Here is a 25,696-nt window from a genome sequence, read left to right as displayed (position 1 = left end):
ACTCAGAAACTTATGCAAATATAGCATAGAGTTGGAATAAAAAGACTTATTATAGGCAAGTTTAGGGTTGAAAGGCCAAATGCCGGTGAGCATTCGCCAAATATCAGTGGATGTCATATCTCTTCCATGATGACGTTTGGTAGTATCCTTCAAGGGAAAACCAAACCAAGCATGCAATTCAGGATATCCAAAAGTGAAAGTTTTGCCATCCCGACGGAAACTAAGACGCACCCGACGCTTGTTAACAAAACGAACCGTACAGAAGAACTCTAATATCCAGTCTCCAATTATAGGAAACTTCATATCAACAAATCTGGTCCATCCTAAGCGTTCCATGTAGCGACTCATATCTTCTTTGATTCCCAACTGATCGTTAAGAAAGTCATCCATGTATAACATTCCGACAAAGAATGTGTATCGAAGCCTCAAGAAGCGCCTTCCCTCATCATGATTGAAGATGGGAAAGTTACATCCATAACGCTCTGATATATCTGTATTTTTAGTGCATGAAGCAACAACTTTCTTAGGATGAGTGTTTGTGGAAGTCATGATGTTTGGAATGAGTAAGGAAGAAAGGTTCTGAACATAATTTCTGGGTAGAGGAAATTGGAAGAAGATCAGAGAATTGTTCTGACAGAGATGAAAAAGAAAGTGACAGAAAACTGAACCTCTAGAACCTATTTATAAAATCCTAGGATGAAAAGAGGTGTTATTTTAAGGTGAAAAGGCATGAAACAGACCTTTTAAAAATGAAGAAACGCAACTATTCGTTTCCGAAGAGTTGTGTCTGCTGAAAAGTTGAAGAACAAGGGTCAATTACTGCACAAATTCCCCGAGTCGCGACCGAGGATGCTGACCCGCGATCGCGACACGCTGATTTTCTTGCGGAAATCAGTTGTCAAAAACCCCTAATTTCTGATCCTCTACCGAGAATCCTCATCCTCGGTAAGTTCAGAAATTTTCCTGTCAATTTGAAACCTATTGAAGTCAGAATTCTCAATTGAGAATCCCAAATCCTCTATAAGTCCATAAATTTTCCTAGCCACTAGTCATACCCCAAATCCTCAACTGAGAATTTTAAATTCTCTATAAGTCCAGAAATTTTCCTACCTTCTCAAGAATTCTATATATTTGAATTCTCAACTGAGAATTTCAAATTCTCAACTGAGAATCACTAAATTTCTTCTAATTCTCATTAAATTCCTAAAAATTAATTAAAATCATGACTTGAATATATTTTTATATATCTAAAATTCTAATATAAAATGATATAATTTAAAACAAAACAAAATAAAAATAAAAATAAAAATAATAAAAACTAACTATTAGAAAAATGAAATGATTTATATGTCAGGAAATCTTGTTACGAAATTAGTTCCTATTTCGGAAATATTTTCGTAATAAATTTTACATCGATTACCGTTAACTTTAAAACGATTACTGTTGGTTTCCTCAAGTTCCAAAGAACCATAGTCGAATGTTTTGACGACTAAATACGGTCCGGTCCATCTGGACTTAAGTTTTCCTGGAAATATACGAAGCCGTGAATTAAATAACAACACCTTATCTCCAACATTAAAGTGCTTGACTTTGATCTTGGCATCATGCCATTTTTTCACTCTTTCTTTATAAATCCTCGCATTCTCATACGATAGATGTCGTAACTCATCTAACTCATTTAAATTGAGCAAACGTTTCTTTCCTGCTTGTTGTAAATCAAAATTAAGTTTTCTTATAGCCCAATAGGCTTTATGTTCTAATTCTACTGGTAAATGACATGCTTTTCCATACACTAACCGATATGGAGTCATTCCTATTGGTGATTTAAATGCAGTACGGTATGCCCATAGCGCATTATTGAGTTTTTGTGACCAATCTTTTCTTGATGACGAAACAGTTTTCTCTAGAATCCATTTGAGTTCTCTATTTGAGATCTCCGCCTGACCATTCGATTGAGGATGGTATGGCGTTGACACGCGGTGGCGTACTCCATATTTTTTCATAAGCATATCAAAATTCCGATTTATGAAATGGGTACCGCCATCACTGACAACGAATCTAGGACAACCAAATCTACAAAATATATCGTCAAGAAAATTAACAACTACTTTAGAATCATTCGTAGGGGTTGCAATTGCTTCAACCCACTTCGAAACATAATCAACGGCTACTAATATGTAAGTTTTACCGTTGGAAGGCGGAAAAGGTCCCATGAAATCAATTCCCCACATGTCGAAGATTTCAACTTCCAACACGTTTTTAAGGGGCATCTCATCTTTTCTTCCTAAATTTCCCGTTCTTTGGCATTTATCACAACGAGTAATAAATGAACCAACGTCCTTAAACATCGTAGGCCAAAAGAAACCACATTCCAATATTTTAGCTACCGTTTTATTAACTCCATTATGTCCTCCATATGAGCTGGAATGACATTTCGTTATTATAGATTCATTTTCATTTTCTCCGACGCATCTCCTAATTATCCCGTCACCACATGATTTAAATAGAAAGGGATCTTCCCAAAAATATTGTTTAATATCGAAGAAAAATTTCTTCCTTTGTTGGGAAGATAATCCTTCCGGAACGATATCGGTTGCAAGATAATTAGCAAAATCTGCATACCATGGTGACATGATACTTTCTACCTGATAGAGATGTTCATCGGGGAAATCATCTCGTATACCGACAGTTTGACCTATAGGACCGTTTTCATCTTCTAGTCTTGATAGATGATCGGCAACAAGGTTTTCTACTCCCTTTGTGTCTTTAATTTCTATATCAAATTCTTGTAACAACAAAACCCATCTAATCAGACGCGGTTTTGCATCTTTCTTAGCAAACAGATAACGTAAAGCTGCGTGATCTGTATAGATAATAACTTTAGATCCTAACAAGTATGACCTAAACTTATCATATGCAAATACTACGGCTAACATCTCTTTTTTTGTTGTTGTGTAATTTAACTGTGCACCTGACAATGTGTGACTTGCGTAATAAATAACATGTAATCTTTTATCCTTTCTTTGACCTAAAACACATCCTACGGCTAGGTCACTTGCATCACACATGATTTCAAAAGGCAAATCCCAATCGGGTTTAGCAATTATGGGTGCACTGACTAAAGCTGTTTTCAATGTTTCGAAAGCTTTAATACAATCTTCATTAAAATCGAAGGTTGAATCCTTCATAAGCAAATTAGTAAGTGGTTTGGAAATCACATAAAAGTTTTTTATAAATCGTCTGTAAAAACCTGCATGTCCTAGAAATGATCTTACTCCCTTGACAGTTGTTGGTGGGGGTAATTTTTCTATTACTGAAGTTTTTGCTCTATCCACTTCTAATCCTTTTTCAGATATTTTATGACCTAAAACAATTCCTTCGTCAACCATGAAATGACATTTTTCCCAATTTAATACTAAATTCGTTTCTTCGCATCTAGAAAGAACTTTATCTAAGTTTTTTAAACATGCATCAAAAGAATCTCCATAAACTGAAAAATCATCCATAAATACTTCCATGATATCTTCGATGAAATCATTAAAAATTGCAGTCATACAACGTTGAAAAGTTGCTGGTGCATTACATAGACCAAAAGACATTCTTCTATATGCAAATGTTCCATAAGGACATGTGAAGGTTGTTTTATCTTGGTCATCCGGGTAAATATATATTTGAAAGAATCCGGAATAGCCATCAAGAAAACAATAAAATGCATGACCGGCTATCCTTTCGATCATTTGATCGATGAAAGGTAAAGGAAAATGATCTTTCCTAGTTGCCTTATTTAGGTTCCTATAATCTATACAAACCCTCCAACCGGTGGTGGTTCGCGTAGGTATTAATTCACCTTCATCATTCCTTACTACAGTTATGCCTCCCTTTTTGGGTACACAATGGATTGGACTAACCCATTCACTATCCGAAATAGGATAAATGATTCCATTGTCTAAAAGTTTAGTAATCTCATTTTTTACTACTTCTTTCATATTCGGATTTAAACGTCTTTGTCTATCCGCTTTAGGTGGCTTATCTTCTTCTAAGTGAATCCTATGCATTACAATACTAGGATTAATTCCTTTTAAATCTGAAATTTTCCATCCCATACTTCCTATTCTATTTCTAACAACTTCTTTCAATTTTTCTTCTTGATTTTCTGTTAATTTGTTAGAGATGATTATAGGTAGAGTATCACTTCCGCCTAGGAAAGTGTATCTCAGATGGTTTGGTAATTCTTTAAGTTCTAATTTAGGTGGAACTATTACTGAAGGCGGAACCGGTCCATCTTCTCGAATCAAAGGCTCTGGGTCCTTATCTTCTAATTCTTCACCCATTATAGGTTCTATTATTTCTTCTCTTTGAACAATGTCATTAACACATTCTTCAATTAAATCAAGTTTCATACAAGCGAAATCCTCTATAGGATATTTCATCGCTTGATTCATATCGAACTCGATCTTATCGTCACCTATTCTTAAAACTACTTTTCCTTCCGACACATCAACTAGAGCACGTCCCGTGTTCATGAACGGTCTACCAAAGATTAGCGGACAATTAGCATCATAAGCAAAATCTAAGATGACAAAATCAGTAGGAAAAATAAATTTGTCAACTTTCACTAAGACGTCCTCAATTATACCATATGGTCTTTTAGTGGATTGATCCGCTAATTGCAAAACCATATTGGTACGCTTGATGTCTTCTTCTAAACCTAATTTTTCAAAAATAGACAATGGCATCAAGTTTATACTAGCTCCTAAATCGCAAAGACAACTTGGGAATTCCATATTTCCCAATGTACACGGAATGGTAAAGCATCTGGGATCTTTGAGTTTAGTAGGTAATTTGCTTGATACTATCGAACTACAATCTTCAGAAAGAGAAATGGATGAAATTCCTTCCCAACTAATCTTTTTTGAAATTAAATCTTTCAAGAATTTTCCATAGTTAGGAATTTGCGTAATTGCATCCATGAATGTTAAATTTATATGCAAATTTTTAAGTTTGTCTAAAAATGATAAAAGTTGTTTATCATGGTCCTTATTTCGGACCCTGTGTGGAAAAGGTGGTTTTGGTACAAAAGGTTTCGGATTAGAGTCAATTTTTGTATCTTTTTGTTTTAAAGTATCTTCTTTGGATTTTGGTAAATCATTTCCAGGTAAAGTTGAATTTCCGGGCATTTCCGGACCTAAGTAGTTTTTCCCTGAACGAAGAGTGATAGCCTTAACATGCTCTTTCGGATTTTCTTCCGTTTGGCTGGGAAGACTTCCCTCTTTACGGGATGGAATTGATTTAGCAAGCTGTCCAATTTGAACCTCCAAATTATGGATGCTAGATGATTGGTTTTTGATAAGCTGATCAAATTTACTTTCGATCCGTTTAAAACCATCATCTTGATTACTTACCTTTCCATTCATAGCATCTATAAATTTGTCGATTTTTGAAGATAAAGTGCTAATCGTATCTCTTGTTTGATTTTGATAATTATTTATACGATATTGATTAGCATTTGCATTATTATTATTATTACCATCTTTCCAATTAAAGTTAGGATGATTTCTCCATCCAGGATTATAAGTATTAGAATAAGGATTAGTAGTTTGGTTTTGTCCTTGGACAAAGTTTACCTGTTCTAACTCATTCATACCTTCGTAATCAATGTCTCTCTGGATTGGATCATTAGGATCGCATGGTGCCATAAATTTATCAATTTTGTGCGATAAGGCAGAAAATTGGGCTTGTAACATTGCTACTGGATCAGGATTCATTATACCGTTAACCGATGATGTACCTGAGGATGATGGTTTCGCCGTTGGTATATGTCCACGCTCTGCGGGCCACATACTGCTGTTGATTGCCATTTCCTCCAAAAGTTCTCTTGCTTGGGCGGACGTCTTCTTCATAAATAACCCTCCAGACATAACATCTAATGAATCTCTAGTCGTAGGATTTAATCCATTATAGAATGTCTGCATTAAAAGTGCATCTGGCAGTTGGTGGTGTGGGCATAAACGTTGAAGTTCTTTAAAATGTTCCCAAGCTTCATAAAGAGTTTCATTATTATTTTGGGTAAAAGCTGTCAACTCTTTGATGACTCTTGCGGTTTTTGCTAAAGGAAAATATTTTGATAAAAACGCTTGGGCTAATTGGTCCCAAGTTTCAAATGTTGCAGCAGGCATAGAAGTTAACCAAATTTTTGCCTTATCCTTTAAAGTGAAAGGAAAGAGGCGAAGTTTGATTGCTTCGGCTGTTACATCAGTAATTTTAAAAGTATCACAAATTTCTAAGAAATTTGTCAAATGTGCATTAGGGTTTTCGTTAGGTAGTCCATAAAACGTTACGTTGTTTTGCAACATATTAAGCAAAGCAGGCTTAATTTCAAATTGATTTGCGTTTATACGGGGTCTAACTACACTATTAGTTACACCGGCCATTCCTGGCCTAGCATAATCCATAAGTGTCGGTGGATCGGCCATATTTTCTGGCTGGACTACTTTGGTTTTTAAGGGTGTTTTGTCTTTGTTTTTGTTGTTTTTGTTGTTTTTCTTAAGTGTTCTTTCAATTTCTGGATCAAGAGGGTCTGGTGGTGTGCCCGAACTTCGCGAACTGCGCATGAACTTGAAATTGTTACACGAGCCAAACTACCTCCAAAACAAAATTGAAAACAAATATGTTATATAACTGAAAATAAATAAAATATAAAAATTGTATAAAAATAATGTGTAAACCTAGATTCGAAAATAAAATACGAAAAATAAAAATTTTGTCAAAAAATTTGGCGTATCCCCGGCAACGGCGCCAAAAACTTGTTGAGTGATTTCCGCAAGTGCACGGTTTCGCTTGTAGTAATAAAAATATCGATCCCACAGGGATACGTTTTTTAACGAAAAAACTTATTTTTGAATCTGTTAATTTCGAACTTGTTAGATTTACTATTAAATGTAAATGAAAAGTGAAATTTGTCTAATTGAATTTAGGAAATTGTTTAATTGAGTTTGTGAACTTTGAATACTTGAAAATGCTGGAATAAGATTTTATATTTAGAATATATCGATTGTTAGAAAGATCTTCTGATTTTAAGGGTGAATTTTACAAAACAGGAACATTTAGAACTTTTTAGAAAAACGAATGAATTTATTCATTTGCATTAAGCAAAGAAAACAACTTAAACTTAGTATCAATTATGATGATGAAATAAATGACGGAACCTCTAATTAATTGGCTTTGAACGCGACAAAACCCTTTCGGGATAGTTGCCCTTACTCAAATTAAAACTCTTTCGAGATGATAATTTGCCTAAGTGTTCAACAAAGTTTCCTTGTAATGATTTTGAATTCAACTGCGTATTAATGAAAACACCAGCCTCACTTATATTGGATTGGTTACCATAAGTGCTGCATAACGATTTGTCGAATAGAACGGACTTTATTAGATGAAATATAAATTGATACAAGTTTATAGAGAACAAGGAGCATCGAGTTCTTCGAGGGCGTGCAAGTGAACGGCTTGATCGGTTCCTTTCCTTAGGTTTCCTAAGAGGTTGTCAGGCTCAGGGGGGAACACTCTACTCAATCTTCTCGCTGTAACTTCGTAATAGGGATTCGGTCGGCCACTACCATGATGCAAACTAAAACTGGAACAATGTCTAAACGCTACTGAGTTGTAATTAAACTATAAACAATATGTGTACCTCATCTTGTTTTGTACAGAATCTAATTTCTAACTCTCGAAATGTTTTACTTAGAACTTAGACATAAGTTCTACGCTCTGATTCTATATCTATATTATAACATTTCATTGCATTTTTTCTCAACATCAACTCTTTATTTATAGATGTTGAAGGGTTGTGTTTGAAGTGATGTATCCGTTGGTTAAGAGTCGTGTCCGTTGTGAAAGGACGTCTTTATCCACTTGAACGAACGTGTTTCTTGGATTTCAGCATGTGTTAAATGCATTTGGTAAATTTTCTGCACTTACCGAGGATAGGAATCCTCGGCCGTGAATGACGTAGCATTAAGTTGAACGTTGGACGAAGAGGAGAAATGGCTAAACCACGCGTGTCGCGGTCGCGGGTGGTGGATTCGCGGTCGCGGCTTGGTGAGTTTTCCGTTTCTTTGCTTTCGTTCGTGTCCTCGACTTGGTGCTTTCGATTTACGTCGTCTTTGACTCCTTTTGTAGGGTTTTTCTTCTGTTTTAGATCCTTTTTCGTTCCTATTTGGATTTTACCAAATATTTAGGTACCTTGCAAGAAAGAAAGATATTCGAGAGTAAAAGTAATCTAAACAGATATAAATAACACGAATTTGTAATAAAAATGATATAAATATTAATGATATTTTAGGTATATTTTGGGCTTAACAATGGACCTCCTGGCCAAATTAGCAAGAAAGCAATTGGTTGAGGGACTGCCTGAACTTAAATTTGAAAAAGATCAATTATGCCACGCTTGCCAAGCTGGAAAACAAACCAAACAATCTTTTCACAGCAAAAACATTGTCTCAACTAAGCGTCCGTTAGAGTTACTACACTTGGATCTCATGTGAGGGCAGCCCCCTCCAGATAAGTGTTAAATAGCCCCAGGACTTGATCCTCAGTCAGGATCGTGTGCTTCATTACAGCAATATACTGATTCATGTGGGCAGTGGGATCCCCAGTTCCATCGAACTTTTTCATGTCAGGGAGCCGGAATTTCAAAGGCAAAGCCGTTGCCGATAAACAATTCTTCAAGTTATAAAAGTCCTGACTCCCGGAACTTCCCCCACGTAGATCCTGCACCTCCTGAGTGATGTGTTGCTTCCACTCCTCCTCCTTCTCTTTCTCCAGCTGTTTCCGAATATAATCCTGATAGTCATCCTCATTCCCAAAGCGAGGTCCATCGTTCACCTCATTCTCAGCGTGCTTACTGCCACTCTTATCATCCTTTATGGCCAACTTAGCTATCTGGGCCACTATCGCGGCTAACTGCTCATTAATGTTATTCACAGAGTTTTCCAATCCGGCCACTTTTTCGTCGGTCGTAGACATGCTGACGGAAAAATGAGTATACCCGGATGAAGACGAATCAGAAGCCACAATTGTCGATTCGGAACTGTCAATCTGTAACTGGTCAAACTGCCTGACTAGCCGGTTACTCTTGCGAAACCACAACCGCTTAATGATGAAGTCTACGCGAACGGTATCCATTAGTATGTATGCATGGTTTTATATGCATGATTTGTGGTGTGTGCGTTTATTTATTTACGGATATATAAGATAAGAAGAACAAACGTTAGTCTAATTTACATGTATCACAACATCTCTCTTCCACCCTTATTCCTCCACACACTCGATGGTCCAAGTCTTTTTCCTAGGATTTTGGTTTGGGGCTCACATTGCGGTCCAAGGGACGCGTGATGCCGCCGATTATTGTGGAAAAGTAAATCATCCATCAGACAACACAGTTCGTTTTAACGTATCAGCGTTCGGTGACTAAGATATCGATCAAGTTGGATCGTCCTTTCGGGATAACTCGTCTTTTGTCATTTTGCGAGATGCATTAGTTCGGGTTTTGACTCCCTTTGAGTGCATCTCGGTTTTTAGACGTGGTACAAGTTATTCCTTCGGTTCAATCGCTCGTTATTGACAATGATTCGTTCCCTTTTATTCGCGTGGGTTCGCGTCTCGACTTTTGGATTACAATGGGATCTTTTGGATCTATCGAGAGACGTAACCACGTGTTCATTCAGTGATGAAAGCACTTTTTATTTTAAGGAACGGACTCATCGCGTAACGTGTTTGTTTTTAGCGTCGAGGATCCGTTTGCTCATTTTGGCTATATGAAAAGACGGCGAGTCTTATTTGAGCGCACGGTAATCTTTCGGCTAGCAACAATTCTTTATTCTTTCCCATTCACGGGATATATCATCCTAGCGTGGTTATAGAAAGTCAACGTTTCGTTTAATCGCATGCTTATTCGAAGCAGGGATATTACCGTCCTTTTCACTTTGGCACGAACTGAACAAATACGCAGATCGGGCCATATTTCTTGTAGTTTTGGTAACGGTCGAAATAATCGAGCCATTAGTCAAACCCACAGTCTCGTCCATATGGCGCAATCATGCGGTTTAGTTTAATTCGGCTTCGTGATTTTAAACGGCGTATATACCAGTTCGAGGCACGTATTTAACGACATTGGTTCATTTTCTTTAACTACCCTCGGGATGGATATATATCGTAGATACAGAATGACTTTGGTCGTTAATTTATTTTTGCTTTTCTTTTGTTTTCTTAGTCACCTTTGCGGACACGTCCATTTCTCTTAAGAACGACACAAGGCATAACGTAAAAGCTCGTCTTTTATTCGAAAGGGACGGGCCACGTTTGCAAAACTCTTTACGTTACAACGGGGTCATTTGAAACAGAAATGTTCTTTGTTTTCATTTCGTCATAATTTCGTTTCATCCCATCCTATTTAAAGAATGTGAATAGCGGTTACTGTTAATATAGTCTTTTGAATCGAGATATAACTATCCTCAATACCAAACCGATTCATACTAATACGTGCTTACGTCATAACGCATTCCCTGAACATGTGCTTTCTTCGGGACACGGAAAGGGACCAGGCGGGTCGCACAAGTTCATTCATACGAGATGACTAAGTCGTCTTTAGTTCGAATCATTTTGATGTTTTGGGGTAGTTTGTATATCGGTTTAAGAGTATATATTAACGTATCATTTCATTTTCTTTACATATTTTAGGATTAGACACGTATCATGGCAATTTGAAAACATGAACTGATTCATTTATCACATCAAAAATGGTAACGGGCAATCCTATGTCAACTTCTAAGGCTACTATATGCTGACACGGCTGATCGCGGGACCTCACAGGACCGCACAAATTCGCCCCTAACGAATGGATGGGGACCCTTTGGCACCTTACTGTAAGGGGGAACTTACACTAGCCACTTTCGAGCGACGAATGGACTCTCGCTAGAGGTTTCACGGAAATTACCCAAAAGGTTTGCAATAATGCTTATGAATGCATACGAAAAGAAATAATACGATCCGTCCCCGTTAAGGGCTTAATACACGCCTTCCGGAATCAAATTTCTCGCTTCCCCAGCAGAGTCGCCACTTGTTAGACAAGGTGCCGCGGCCTAATCTTCCGGGCGGACCGGGGGGTGGACACCTCATGGCGACGTAAGCGGTGATTGGCGCCGAAAGCAACCAATTGTGGAATCAAGCTGCTCGGCAGGACCGGAGCTCGGAGTATGGAAGAGTCGCCACCCACGAATGGGAAAATGAACACCGATCCCTTGCGGGAGACCGGTGAGGGTTCGGGAAACTTAGGTACGAGCCGAGAAGGCTAGCTCCTTTCCGGAGAAAGGCTACTAGGCACCCCGACATCGCCCGGTTATGAACCACCGGCCTCCTACTCAGCGTGTTAGGCGATAACGGACTAATCGCATATTTCTTTAAGTTTAAAATTCATTTGAAACCTTTTCTTTCTCGTTTTGAAAACCGTTTTGAGCATATATTATTGAAAGCCACTTTGGTAAAGAATCACCCATTTACATTGATGCTAAGTGTAAAAGAGAGAGGGGGAGAAGGAAGAATTGATTTATTTACAGTGTGTCTTATGCCTCGATTCGTATGTTAACTCTACACTAAACTCACTCCCCGAAAACGAGTTTATTTACGTGGTTCGTACCTTAATCGCCGTTGGAACGATTTAGGTACGTTTCAAAAACCCCGTTAATTTACATGGCATATACTCGAATCGCCGTTGGAACGACTCGAGCGTTTGAAGACGTGGAATAAAGAATTTTAACCCGAAAACGTTGTTAGGCATACAAGTCAATTTATTTTGTACAAATCATTTAAGAAAACGATTCAAAACTTTTATTATTTACAATGAAAACGATTTTAATTACAAGGTTCGCCTAATCCGTCGTTGGAATGGATTAAGGTTTCAACACGTGATGTTTTGGAAATGGTTTTAAGAATGTCAAGAAAACGTTATTTACACTTTAGGAATATCTAGAAAACTTTAAATTTAAATAAGAAAATTAAACTCTCTTTTTGTGATTTTACTTTTTCCCTTGTCACTCAATTAACCTTTAACATTATCATAATTACAACAATGAACCAATTAAACCAAAATTGACCAAGTAAAACCCATTTGGAATATATACATATATAAAAGAATAAAATAGAAATACATATATACATAGTTTTATCTAAAAATAGGGATATATCTATAGATGAAAATAAGTAAGAAATATTATATGATATAACAAAGAAAGTGAAAAGGAATACTAAATATAATACCTTTTTATTCTAATTCAAAACATGTAAAAACAATGAACCAAGTTCATAAATGGGATGAATAACATTTAATCTCCAAAATAGTTTTACCCAATGATAACTAACATAATTCAAATGAGCCAAAAACCATATATATATATATATACATATATACTACTTTATAATATTAAATCCAAACGAATTAAATTTCAACATGAAATAAATAAATATATAGTACATAATAAATAGTTATAGGATTAAAAAATAATTTTTATAAACATATTACACAATAATATACATATATATACAAGTAGAAATGTCAAAAAGTGGAGAAAGGATGGTAAAAATGGTGATTTTCGGTTTCCAGCAGATTACCGACGGAAAATCCGTCGCCAATCTGCTGTTAGTGACAGAAAAGGTAGAATTACAGCAGCACTCCAAAACTTTCCAGATTCGTTCAAAAGCTTTAAATTAAATCTAATTCAATCGTTTTGGATCTCCGAACTACCAAAAATGGATCATAGTCTATAACGGAGTTTCCTAAAACGACGTTTTTATTTTAAAACGTTATTCGGAAATGTCTTTTCAAAACTTATAATTACAACGTTTTTAATACCCGAACTACCTTTTAATCAGATCACGGTTCGTATTGGGATATTAAAACGAGGTTTTTTATTTCAAAACTAAACCGAATTTTTATTTAACACGGGATGAAAATAAATAAATACGGAAAATTAAATAAAACGTGACAAATAAATAAATAACTAAATAAAATTATAACATAAAAATAAATAAAGAAAATAAAACAAATGAAATAAATAAAACGAGTCTAGTCCTCGGATAATACCTCAAGTTCGGTATTGACGGTTGAAGTCGGTTGATTCCACAAATCGTGCCTTTCCGGTGTTTTTTGTGTTTTTTGTAAAATCTTAACTTTTAGGAAATTCGGAATTTTTAGGAAAAAAAATGTTTTTTCCCAAAAAAAAGTCACTTCTCTCTCTAAAATGTTAGAGTAAGAAGTTCCCCTCACAAAAGTCCTCTCTTTTAAATGCATGGGGATCCGTGCCTTATATAGGCAAACGGATCCCCGGAACTTTGGACGACGCCCGAAGAAAATTGGGCGTCGCCCAAAGTCAGTTGGGCGAACGCCCAACTTTCGTTGGGCGGACGCCCAACTATTGTTGGGCGGACGCCCAACATGGTTGGGCGTACGCCCAACTTCAGTTGGGCGCGCGCGCCCAACTGACGTTGGGCGTTCGCCCGACGATCGTTGGGCGTCCGCCCAACGTCGCTGGGCGCTCGCCCAGCGGCTGCCGGGCGCGCTCGCCCAGCGGTCGTCGGGCGTGCGCCTCGCGCTGTCGGGCGTGCACGCCCTACGGTCGTCGAGTGCGCGCTCCGCGCTGCCGGGTATCCGTGCCCAACGGACGTCGAGCGTGCGCCCCGCACTGCCGGGCGTGCGTCCAACTGTCGTCGGACACGCGTCGGCTGCCGCTAGGCGCTCGCACCACGTCGCTGAGCACTCGCGAGCCGTCCACTTGACGACCGCGCCTCACATTAACTTTTCTTTTCTTATTATATATTTTTGTTTTTAAAACTTCCGGAATCAACCGCTTCGACCGTCTTGTTTACAGGTTTTCGTCACAGGTCCTCCGACTCGGTGTCTACAGGTATGTACTTGATACACCGATACCCCCTTACCCAATGGATGATGCTCCCTACCAAGAGGTTTATGCTTACTTGAAGCATAAAGCTGATGACGATCAAGTAGGGGACATCATACTTGCATCATTGACACCGGAGGTTAAAAGGCAACTACATTCAGATATGGATGCCTCTTCCATGGTCAAGCACCTTAAAGAGCTATTAGTGATAGAAACTCGGTGCGAGCACTTCGAAATAACCAAAGAGTTATATAAAAGCAAGATCCAGGAGGGCACATCTGTGATGGTACATTGTGCCAAGATGATCAGCCTCATAACCAAGTTTTCTAGTATTGGAGATGCGATGGACCATGAACTAAGTGAAAACTTACTTCTACAGTCCCTCCCTGAGAGCTACTCACAGTTCATCATGAACTATCAGATGAGTGGCTTGCAAACCTCTCTTGTAGAGCTTGCACATATGATCGAGTCAGTCGAGCCCATTATAAAAGAAAACGAGGAAATATTGGCCCTTGCTATTGAAGGATCGAGAAAAAGGAAAGGGGTCGCTCCCGATCCAAACCATCTTGATAAATGCAAGAGGGCTGTGCTCACCGAAACAAAGGGAAAGGAACCAAAGAAGCCCAAAGGAAAGTGCTACTATTGTGGTGACTTAGGGCATTGGAAGAGGGATTGCATGGAGTACCTAACCTTCCACGAGAAGGAAAATAACGGTGCTTCAGCATCTGGTATGTTTTATATTGAAATAAATACAGTTTCACTGTCTGAATCTTGGGTACTTGATACCGGATGTGGATCTCATATTTGTACAAATATGCAGGAGCTAAAACAGACTAAGGAACTTAAGAAAGGAAGCATAAACTTGCGAGTGGGAAATGGAGCAAGAGTTGCCGCCCTCGCAATTGGAGATTATGTTTTACTTTTGCCCTCTGGGCTTGTAATAGAATTAAGGAATTGTTTATACGTTCCTAAGATGTCTCGTAACATTATTTCTATTAGCCGTCTTGTTGACGACGGTTTTCATATTTCAATAAAGAACAATAGTTGTAATTTTTATAAAGATTCGATCTTTTATTTTTCAGGAATATCACAAAATGGGATTTATGTGTTAGATGATAAAACTCATGTTTTTGCAATTGATACCAAAAGACATAAGATAGATAATTCAACTTACTTGTGGCATTGTCGTTTAGGCCATATAAACAAGAGACGCATGCTAAAGCTACATTCAGATGGGCTTATAGATCCAATCGATTCCGAATCATTGGAAACATGCGAATCATGTTTAAAAGGTAAAATGACAAAGACACCCTTTAGCAATAAAGGTGAGCGTGTATCAGACACTCTAGGACTCATTCATTCAGATACTTCATAAGCTTCATAGATGACCATACTCGATATGGTTACATCTACTTGATGAGGCACAAATCAGAAGCTTTTGACAAGTTCAAATGCTTCAAGAATGAAGTGGAAAATCAATTAGGAAAGAAAATAAAGACGCTTCGATCCGATCGAGGTGGCGAATATCTTTCAGATGATTTTCTGAATTATCTAACTGAATGTGGGATATGCTCACAATGGACACCTCCCTATACACCACAACACAATGGTGTATCCGAGAGGAGAAACCGTACCCTATTAGATATGGTACGATCCATGATGAGCATGGCCTTACTTCCAAAGTCGTTCTGGGGCTATGCCTTAGAAACTGCCCTCTTCACCCTGAATTGAGTACCAACTAAATCTGCTAGTTTCACACCATATGAATTGTTCGTTGGTAGGAAACATGTGTTCTCATTTATGAGAGTATGGGGTTGTTCAGCATATGTCAAACGCATAGCGTCCGAAAAATTAGATTCTAAATCTGATAAATGTTTCTTCATTGGATATCCCAAAGAAACCATGGGGTATTACTTCTATCATCCAGATGATCAGAAAGTAATAGTATCCAGATACGCAACCTTCTTAGAGAAAGAGTTTCTCGAAGAAACACAAAAGGGAAGCGTGATTGAACTCGACGAAGTTCAAGAAGAAGAAACACCGACTGAAACAACAGAAGCGGTTGAGGTACCCGAAGAAGTCCCATTAGATGAGACAACAGTGGCACCTATTCGTAGATCACGAAGAGTTCGTGAACTCCCAATTAGATATGGTTTTCTAGTGGGAGATGATAACGAGGTTCCCGTGTTAGACGACGAACCCGAAAACTACGAAGAGGCTCTTACTAGTCCAGATTCTAAAGCATGGCTTGAAGCCATGGATTCTGAAATGGATTCCATATATACTAACCAAGTGTGGACTTTGGTTGATCCACCCGAAGGGATAATTCCCATTGGGTGCAGGTGGATCTTCAAAAAGAAGACTGACATGGATGGAAAGGTTAGCACCTACAAGGCTAGGTTGGTAGCGAAAGGATATCGTCAGAAACAAAGTGTTGATTATGACGAAACCTTCTCTCCTGTTGCTATGTCCAAATCAATCAGAATCATGCTTGCAATTGCCGCTCATTTTGATTATGAGATTTGGCAAATGGATGTGAAAATAGCTTTCCTAAATGGAAATCTGCTTGAGGATGTATACATGATGCAGCCTGAAGGTTTCATATCAAAGTATGCAAATAAAGTTTGCAAACTTCAGAGATCCATTTATGGACTCAAGCAAGCATCTAGAAGCTGGAATAAGCGTTTTGACGAAACCATAAAACAATTTGGTTTCGAACAAAATTGCGAAGAAGCTTGCATTTACAAGAAAGCAAGTGGGAGCTCTATAGCATTTCTCATACTATATGTGGACGATATACTGTTAATGGGAAATGACATTGCTCTATTACAGTCGGTGAAGGTATGGTTATCCGGTAACTTCTCAATGAAAGACCTTGGTGAAGCAGCTTATATACTTGGTATAAAGATCTATAGAGATAGATCGCGAAAACTGCTTGGTCTTTCACAGGCTACATACATTGAAAAGGTGCTAAATCAGTTTAGCATGCTTGAATCGAAACGAGGTAACTTACCCATGGTACATGGAGTAAAGTTAAACAATCATCAATGTCCTAAAACTGATGATGACAAACGACGCATGGTTGTAGTCCCGTACGCCAGCGCGATCGGTTCGATTATGTATGCTATGCTATGCACTAGACCTGACGTAGCGTTCGCGTTATCTGTAACGAGTCGTTACCAAGGGAATCCGGAAGACGAGCATTGGATTGCCGTCAAGAACATTCTTAAGTACTTGAGAAGGACTAAAGATATGTTCCTAGTGTACGGAGAAGGAGATCTGAAAATTGAAGGTTTTTCAAATGCTAGTCATCTCACAGATGAGAATGATTTTAAATCCCAATCAGGATACCTGTTTATCTTGAATGGGGGCGCGGTCAGTTGGAAAAGTTCCAAGCAGGGAAGCGTAGCTTTCTCTACGACCGAGTTAGAGTATATCGTTGTTGCGGAAGCAGCAAAGGAAGCAGTTTGGATTAGAAAGTTCATTACAGAACTAGGTGTGGTGCCTAACATTGTCAATCCCATTACTCTGTACTGTGATAACAATGGAGCCATTGCGCAAACAAAGGAACCACGGTCTCATAATGCATCCAAGCACTACCTAAAGCGATACCACATCATTAGAGAGATTGTGGCTAGAGGAGATGTGAGAATAGAAAGAGTACCTATAGAGGACAACGTTGCAGATCCGTTTGTTGGTCCCTTATAAGGTTGCAAGTATAGTTCCAAGGGGGGGTTAGGAACTATTTAAACTTTTTCTTGATTAGGGCAGACTTCTTTTCCTAAGGAAAAAGGTTTTAACAGCGGCGCTGAGTAAACAGCAAGATACTGGCTTAGTCAACAGGTGACTAGGTCAGTTTCTTAGCTTGAGTCAGGAGATAGCACTTGGAGTCTATTCCTGAGCTCAGACGTTTAACGCGCACAACTCAATTTGACCTCTTTACTTGGTCAGTTTTGGTTATTTAAAGCAAGCAATATAAATAAGGAGTTAAGGTAAGAAATACTTCACTCAGCAAATTTATCCAGGTTCGGCTTCTTCTAAGCCTACGTCCTGTCCCCGGAACACGTTCCGAGATTTCAAATCCTCTACTGAGCTCTTTAAAGGTAGAGCCTCAAACCCTTTACAATATCAGCAATTGAGTATGACAAGAGTACCTTCCTCTATACTTCTACTCAATCCTAATATCTCGCTGAGTACTTAAAACCGAGTACTCAGCCTCTCCTTTCTATCTCTAGAAATGATAAGTGTTTTGTCCTAATACAAAGATGTGCTAAGACACTTTAGACGATTTAACAATCACTCTAGACTTTTACACAGATATGAGAAATGTAGTGTAAGAATTTGCTTTGCTTCTTGCTTGCAGAACTTGTGTAGAAATTTGGTCAGCGTAACTGCTTGATCAAGTTCTGTGTCTTGTGAAGCTTGTGATGGCACTATTTATAGAGACGTCTGGGCGTCGGTCATTTCGAATTTCGAAATAACCGTTGGAGGGAAACAACTATGTGTCGTTGTCATCCTGACTTGCTCAGAGCTATCGGCCAATCACAATCGTGTATCTTCTGTCCTCGGTCAGCTCAGCAGATGGTCTCTCCTTTTATGGTAAAGTCAACTAGACAGCATACTGTGTCGTCTGAACTTTGCCAAAAGGGGAAACACTTTGTCTGGAAGTTTTCCTTTGCCAGCTGCTATCTTGTACGCTATGTCGAGACTACTCAGCAGCTTCATTGTGAAGTTGTTCCCGAAGGTCTTCTAGATCCTTCCGATTGCTGAGTTGCGTTTTGTTTCAAAACGGCAACGTCTTGACATACGCGGGCCGAGTGTACTGAGTTGTTTGACTTGGGCCTTGGCTTCCGTATTGGGCTTGGGCCTTCCAATCCTTATGACTTATAACATTTATAACTCAACATTGAACAAACACATTAGTAGAATAAATCAAAGCATTTAAACTTAGTGTGTTTAGAATATGTATTTTAATTATACTTAAACAATTTTGTCAAATCAAAATTATGTAGAAAGGTGTTTCAACAAACTCCCCCATTTTGATGTTGGCAAAACTATTCAGCAAGGAACTCAGTATGAGCTCCCCCATGATAGTTGACCTAGTATAATTTAGCAAACTCCCCCGTAAGGGTTGAGCTACTGACTTAGTTTAAAACACTTAAGGGTCTAAATGAGTAAGTCTAAGGTCAGTTTTCAGATATAGGTCAGCTATATCACATATTCTATTTACTCAGTGTTAAGCGGAAGGTTTAAACATATAGAGCGCGAACTGAGTAATTTGTTGTTCAATGAGTTCTTATCAGAATGTTTCATAAGTACATAGGTTTATGTCAAACATGTTATCAGCATATCATTTAGTCAATAAATGTTACAAGTATTAAACATAGCTGATTTAATTTGAAGATACATAATGACTCAGTACTTAATATCATATACCATAACTCAGGATTTGAATAAGAAAAGTAAGTATGATATATATTGATAGAAGTCAGCAATTACACAGAAAAAGAAATAAACCAGGCAAATAGAAAACAACTGTTATGGCCTAAGCTAAGCTAGCCTATCTATTTCTTTTTCTTGCCCTGTGACTGACTTCGCTCGTACTGACGTCGCTCATGCTGAGCTCTAGCAGCTTGCGCTTTCTCCCCCGTTTTGTTAACTTCAGGCAGCTTGAACGCATCGGTTAAGACAGCGCGAGTCAGTTCCTGTGAAAGCTCCTTTAGCTTGTCAGCACTCTCATTTACGCCATCAAAAATGGCAACTCCATCAGCTGATACTTCGACTGGTACGCGAAGATCAGTAGCACTAAGCATATTTACACTGAAAGCTTGAGCTTTGGCTTACCAAATGAGAGCTTCAGAGAAGCCAACAAAGATTTGATGGAATGTCTTCAAGAGAGCTGAGTCATAATGATGACGTTGGATATTATTATGACGGATGTGGTTGAAAGATTATTGGGCGAGAGACAGCAACTCATTATGCTTTAACACATCAGTATCCATCTCTTGCTTGTTTAGGTTAAGGAGCCTGATGGCCTCACTGAGTTTCTCTACTGAGCACTGACTGTATGACACCATTTGCTCATTGGTCTTAAGTTGCTCAGTGTGAAGCTGAGCAAAGAGCATTTTGAGTTCAGAGGAGGTGGCGTAGTCAGTGTTCACAGCAGACAACTTCTGAACTTGCTGATGGAGAGAGTTCAGATGTTGAACTGTTGTCAGCTGTATCTCTACCAACTTGGCGAGTGAATCCTGCTTAGCTTGCTGAGCTTGGAAGGACAAGACTACATTCAGCAGATCCTTCAGTCCCTTGACTTCGTTAAGAAGCTGAGTGACCTGGGAGAGCTGAGTTGCCTCAGGAATTGAAGATCCAGCAGCAGGCGAAGCGGAATGTTGAAGATCTTTGATAAGTGCTTGCACTGAGTCAATGAGCTTTTTTCCGGACTCAGTGGCATCCCGATGGACATCAGTATGACCAAAAGAAAGTGGAGTGAAAGGAGTACCATGGTCAGTGACTGGATGAGTTTGCTCAATCTGCACTTGAATCGGAGGAATTGTTGATTAATCAGCAGAGAGGTTTGTTGTGGAAGTAATAACCCGAACACTGTCTGTGCTGACGGCGGAAGGATGGGGAGTCAGCACCATGCTTGAGGAAACAGCATGAATAGTGGACGGTTCAACCTGACTGGTTGAAGTGGTTGAAGTGTTATGGTCGGCATGTTCCTGTTGAGAAGAAACAGAGGCTTGTTTTTCCAACGGCGCTGAAGTAGAGGAAGTTGATGGCCGTTTGAAAAATTTTAGTTGAACAGTAGAAGGGTCCTTTGTTGTTTTTGAAAGAACAAGGTCAGGAAGAGTCGGTAGTTGCACAGGAGGTTCACTGACGAGCTTCTCACTGGCTTTAACCAACTTTCGCCTTCTACGTGGTGGAGTGAAAGTAGGAGCAGCTTCTTCTGAGTGAGTAAGAGAGGATTCATGTTGCTCAGTATGAGTCTGGTCAGCTTGCTCTTCAACTTGCTCAACTCCCGCAGCCAACTCAGTGTCAACCTGCACATCTCCACCAGCTAACCCAGTGTTAGCATCCTCAGCTTCAATTTCGCTGGCAGTTTCCTCAGAATCCTCAGTGTCATCCTGACCACTGGCTTCTTCATCTTCTTCCTCAGAACTATCTCCATCCAGTTCTTCCTCAACTTGGGAGATGAAGTGGTCATCTAACTGGACCTCAGGTTCCTCAGACTCAGCATTGGTACCTTGACACTGGGTGAAGTGAGAATCACCCAGTACAATAAAGTCTGTCGGTATGGCTTCTAGAGGTGCCAGTGTTGAAGGCTTTTGCTTCTTCTGAGGTAGCTCAGCAGCTTCCTCAGTGCCAGGCTCATCTTGCCTGTTTCTTTTCTCAGCTGACTTACCAGCTGACCTCTGCCTCTTTGCTGGAGACTCAACGTTTGGTGAAGGAGTCTCAGTAGATTTTCTCTTGCGAGAAGCTGGGGCCTTAGTTCGTCGCCCTTTCTTAGGCTCAGCAATAGATTCCTCAGCTTGGTCAGTTTGACCAACAGCAACAACTTTTCCCTTCTTCAAGGGTTGTCCAAATTTTAGTGCCCTCAGCGAGGCAGCTGTGATCTCAGTTCCTTTGAAGGATTCCTCGCCTTCGAGATCAATCTTGTGGTCAAGAAGAATTCGAGTTATGAGTGACCCAAGCCTCAACGTACCCGTGCTGCGTAGGAACCCAGCAACTAAGAAGACCGGTATGTTGATGGGGGTGTACGTCAGCATGTGCCATATGAAGCACTGTTCAAAGTTTGTTGCTGATGTAGTGCAGTTGATCTTTGGGTAAATGAAATAGCTCAGCAGGTAGTGAGCCATCTTCTGGTGCTGACCCATTGAAGATGCTGAGACCTCTCCTGAGTAACCCTTAGGTTTGCAGAAGGAATGGACGTAATCAGTCTTGTCCTAATCTCCTAACTTCCTCAGCCTTGCTCCCTCAGTTTTCAGCTGGAGGAGATTTCCTATGTAGAGGGGGTTGATGAAGATGGTTTTCCCTTTCACCTCAGTGCAGAGATAGTCGGTGGTGTCACTGGCTACTTTGAGGTTGTGGTAGAATTCCCTCACTAAGTCAGGATAGGTTTCATCCCGAACTGAGAACAACCCAGTCCATTCGTTCTTGGAAATCCATTCGGCAAATGGTTGTTCATGTTGTACGAAATGCTCAGAGACCCATCTGGAGGGCTCAACCTTCCATTCACGGACATTTTCAAAGACCTTGGAGTAGGTCCTGATCTTAACAGCTTTCCCTTGGCCAGAAGTTTGGCCAGTTTTACCCTTGCTCGGTGTAGAAGGGTTTCGTGAAGGTTCATCGGGGCTGAACTTTTGGTGGCCGGCACCGGAGACATTGCAGGAAATCTTAGTCATAGTTTGAAGATGGGAAAGGTTTTAGAAAGATTTAAGAGAGAGAGAGTATTCTTTGCCTTAGAATGATTAAGCGTAAAGAGTAAAAGATGGGGAATTTCCCATAATTTATAGACGGAATGAACGGTGTGGATCTTAATCGAATCCATGTGTCAGTTTTGCCTTGGGATCATGTACCGACAACGATCCTGGCATTTATGACACATTACGGCGAATACGTCATCCTAGGCTATACGCGTGCTTTGCATTTATGCTAACAGATCAATCACTCAGTATTCAGAATGTCAAGCGTTTGATATTTTGAGTGGTCAGTATTGTATTTAAGGATGATTTTAAGTTCAAGTTCTAAACTGATCTACTCAGTGTGCAAGTTTACTCAGTATTGTATATTCAGTCAGTTTCGATGAGTTACTCAGCAAACAATAAATCATTCAGCATGTAATTCACTCAGCATTCATATTCATTTAGCACAGGAATTTACTGAAGAGGATTAAACATACCAATTGCTTGTCTCAGTATGCTGAACTGCTCATGGGCCAGTGGCTTCGTGAAGATATCAGCAAGCTGTTCGTCTGTTAGGACAAAGGTCAGCTTGATCTCACCCTTGAGTACATGGTCTCTAATGAAGTGATGTCTGATGCTGACATGCTTCATTCTGCTGTGTTGAATTGGGTTCTTTGAGAGATCAATTGCACTTTTGTTGTCACATTTGACTTCAATTGTCTTCGTTTGAACACCATAGTCTTCAAGCTGTTGCTTAATCCATAGGACTTGAGCAACACAATGACCAGCAGCAATGTACTCAGCTTCAGTGGTAGACAAGGCTACTGACGCCTGCTTTTTACTGAACCAGGATACAAGACAGCTTCCTAAGAAATGGCATCCTCTAGAGGTGCTTTTTCGTTCCAGCTTATCCCGTCCATAGTCAGCGTCAGTGTATCCGATGAGTGTAAAATCATGAGTATTTGGATACCACAACCCTGCGTTCACTGAGCTTTGCAAATATCTAAGGATTCTTTTTACAGCAATGTAATGAGATTCCTTAGGGTTAGATTGATATCTAGCACAGTAGCATACTGAAAACTGAATGTCCGGTCTACTGGCTATTAAGTAAAGTAGAGAGCCTATCATACCTCGATATAACTTGCTGTCTACTGACTTACCATTCTCATCAGTGCAGAGGACAGTGTCAGTGCCCATAGGAGTGGATATTGGCTTGCAATTTTCCAAGTCATATTTCTTTAAAATCTCCTTGGCATATTTGGCTTGACTGATGAAGATGCCATTCTTTCCTTGTTTAATTTGAAGACCGAGGAAGAAGTTGAGTTCTCCCATCATGGACATTTCAAACTCAGTCTGCATTTGTTTGCTAAACTCCTTGCACATTGATTCGTTAGTTGCACCAAATATTATATCATCAACATAAATTTGGGCCGGCAGGGTATCTTTACCCTTTTTCTTAATGAATAAGGTTGTATCAGCTTTACCCCTGACGTAATTTCTAGTCAGCAGGAAACTGGTCAGCCTCTCATACCAAGCACTTGGTGCTTGCTTGAGGCCATACAGAGCCTTTTTGAGTTTGTAAACATGGTTTGGGAACTTAGGGTCCTCAAAACCTGGAAGTTGATTCACATAAACCTCCTCGTTTATAACTCCATTAAGAAATGCACTTTTGACATCCATTTGGAATAATTTAAAATTCATGTAAGATGCATATGCACATAGAATTCTAATTGCCTCTAGCCTTGCCACTGGGGCAAAGGTCTCACCGTAGTCAATACCTTCTTGCTGACTGTAGCCCTGAGCTACAAGCCTTGCTTTGTTCCTGACTACGTTTCCTTGTTCGTCCATCTTGTTCCTGAAGACCCATCTTGTTCCGATGGTCTTTTGACTCTTTGGATGAGGCACTAACTCCCATACATCATTTCTTCTGAATTGATCGAGCTCCTCTTGCATTGCGATCATCCAGAATTCATCGTACTCAGCTTCAGCGAAATTCTTCGGTTCTTGTACTGAGACGAAAGCAACATTGCTGAGGTACTTCTTGAGTTGATTCCTTGTCATCAGGGTATTCCCAGCAGAGTCAAGGATTGCACTTTCGGAGTGCCCTCTTGGAATCCTTATTTCTTTGGGTAGATTTATGTCTTGTGCTGTTCCTGTTTCAACAATCTCTGCAGAAGTAGATGGGTCAGCAAAAGTAATCTTAGGTTCACTCTTACTCTTGGTCAGCCTCTTTGTGAATGACTCAATAACTGGTTCTGGGTCAGCGATGGTTACTGAGTGTGGATCATCTTCGGTCAGCGGCTGGTATCTACCTGCAGGGTCAGTTTCGTCGAACTCTACATGTATAGACTCTTCTAAAACTTGAGTTCGTTTATTAAAAACTCTGTATGCTTTGCTGTTTGTTGAGTAGCCCAAAAAGATAGCCTCATCAGCTTTTGAATCAAACTTTGCTAAGCTATCTTTGGTATTTAAAATAAAACATCTACAACCAAAGGCACGAAAGTATCCAATATTGGGCTTTCGTCCTTTCCAAAGTTCATAGGGGGTTTTCTTTAATATAGGTCTAACTAGAGCCCTATTAAGAATATAGCATGCTGTGTTAACAGCCTCTCCCCAAAAATACTTTCGAAGCCTATGCTCATCCAGCATTGTCCTGGCTATTTCAACCAGAGTTATGTTCTTCCTTTCCACAACCCCATTTTGCTGAGGTGTTCTAGGAGCAGAAAAATTGTGGTCAATGCCGCTGGCTTCACAGAATTCAACAAACTTTTGGTTTTTGAATTCTCCACCGTTATCACTTCGGATATGAGCTAATTTTAGGTCTTTTTCATTTTCAATTTTTCTAACCAACTTTGAAAATGTCTCAAAGGTCTCATCCTTGTTGGTCAGCAAGATAACCCACGTATACCGAGAGAAGTCATCTACAATGACCAAGGAAAATCTTCTTCCACCCAGACTCAGCGGCTGGACTGGACCAAAGAGATCCAAGTGTAGTAACTCTAACGGACGCTTAGTTGAGACAATATTTTTGCTATGAAAAGATTGCTTGGTTTGTTTTCCAGCTTGGCAAGCGTGGCATAACTGATCTTTTTGAAATTTAAGTTCAGGCAGTCCCTCAACCAATTGCTTTCTTGCTAGTTTGGCCAGGAGGTCCATGCTTACATGACCAAGTCTCTTGTGCCATAGCCAGGAATTTTCTTCCTTTGATACTAAGCACACAGTTTTTGAAAACTTTTTCTCTAAGTCTAGCATAAAGACATTATCTATCCAAGGGGCAGTTAAAATTAACTCATTTGTTTTACCCTCGTATATTTTACATCCAGTAGCATCAAATATAACTTTTCTCCC

The 25,696-nt window shown here is 39.4% G+C and overlaps 1 non-coding gene across 1 annotated transcript; it reads left to right on the top strand.

Annotated features, from left to right (window-relative positions):
• Positions 1–5,988: 5,988 nt before the first annotated feature.
• On the top strand, positions 5,989–6,095 carry LOC136234391 (small nucleolar RNA R71). Its single transcript, XR_010691276.1, has one exon. It is a non-coding gene; the product is annotated as a small nucleolar RNA R71 (small nucleolar RNA).
• Positions 6,096–25,696: the final 19,601 nt, after the last annotated feature.

This window comes from Euphorbia lathyris, chromosome 6 (assembly GCF_963576675.1).
Source record: "Euphorbia lathyris chromosome 6, ddEupLath1.1, whole genome shotgun sequence".
NCBI lineage: Eukaryota > Viridiplantae > Streptophyta > Magnoliopsida > Malpighiales > Euphorbiaceae > Euphorbia > Euphorbia lathyris.
The sequence above is the reverse complement of the archived record's forward strand: the minus strand, read 5'-3'. Positions and strand labels throughout refer to the sequence as shown.